Raw genomic sequence first — 1,128 nt, 5'->3', positions numbered from 1 at the left:
ACCACTACTGATATCACCACTACTACCACCACCACCACCACCACCACCACCACCTCCTATTACTATTGTTATCAAACCGTCCCCTCCTACTCCGCTGCCTCTTACCGCTACTGCCACCTTCTCCGGTGAAAAGGACAGCGCCATTACACAATGTAAAGAGGGTAGGTAACCGGGTATGAATGACTTTTGAAGTCATTGAGGGCCGGGTGGCGGCTGGTGAGGCGGGTGATATTGTACTTGAATACACACACGTACACACAACTACAACAATGACAACAACACTATCAATGCATAGCGTAAATACTTGCGTAAACTCTAATACATACAGACTTACCGAGACACATACATACTGACACATAGACACACACACACACACACGCGCACACACAAATACACACACGTATACAGACCCTTAAACACATACACACATATGCAGTCACATAAACGCATACATGCATACAGAGACAGAAGCGCACACACAAAAGCATGCACATACGTAGACACATGAATGCACAAACACACACACACACACACGTATACAGACACATAAGATACATACATGTATACAGACACATAAACACATACACACACGCCCAAACACATAAGCACGCATGCACATACAGACACATAAACGTACACAGGCACAAGCACACGGATGCAGTCAGATTAACACACACGCACATACACACGCAAACATACAGACATAAACCTACGCACACATACAGACACATAATCTCACACACATACTCACACACACACACACACACGCATACAGACGCATAATCACACACCGGCATACAGACACATAATTCCACACACACACACACATACAAATACATTAACATATACGCACTTAGAGATAGATTTACACAAGAGCGGACATTAAAATGATGAAAAACAACAGAAATCAGATGCAAACGAACCAATAAGCAGGGTGAGAAACTGGTTCAGTGATGCTCTCTCTCTCTCTCTCACACACACACACACACACACACTCTCTCTCTCTCTCTCTCTCTCTCACTCACACACAACCACACACACAACCACACACACACAACCACACACACACAGCCACACACACACGTATACATGCATATCTATTTATATGCATATAGACACACTGTCACA

This window comes from Octopus bimaculoides, chromosome 24 (genome assembly GCF_001194135.2).
Source record: "Octopus bimaculoides isolate UCB-OBI-ISO-001 chromosome 24, ASM119413v2, whole genome shotgun sequence".
Classification (NCBI taxonomy): domain Eukaryota; kingdom Metazoa; phylum Mollusca; class Cephalopoda; order Octopoda; family Octopodidae; genus Octopus; species Octopus bimaculoides.
This window is presented reverse-complemented; position numbering follows the sequence as displayed.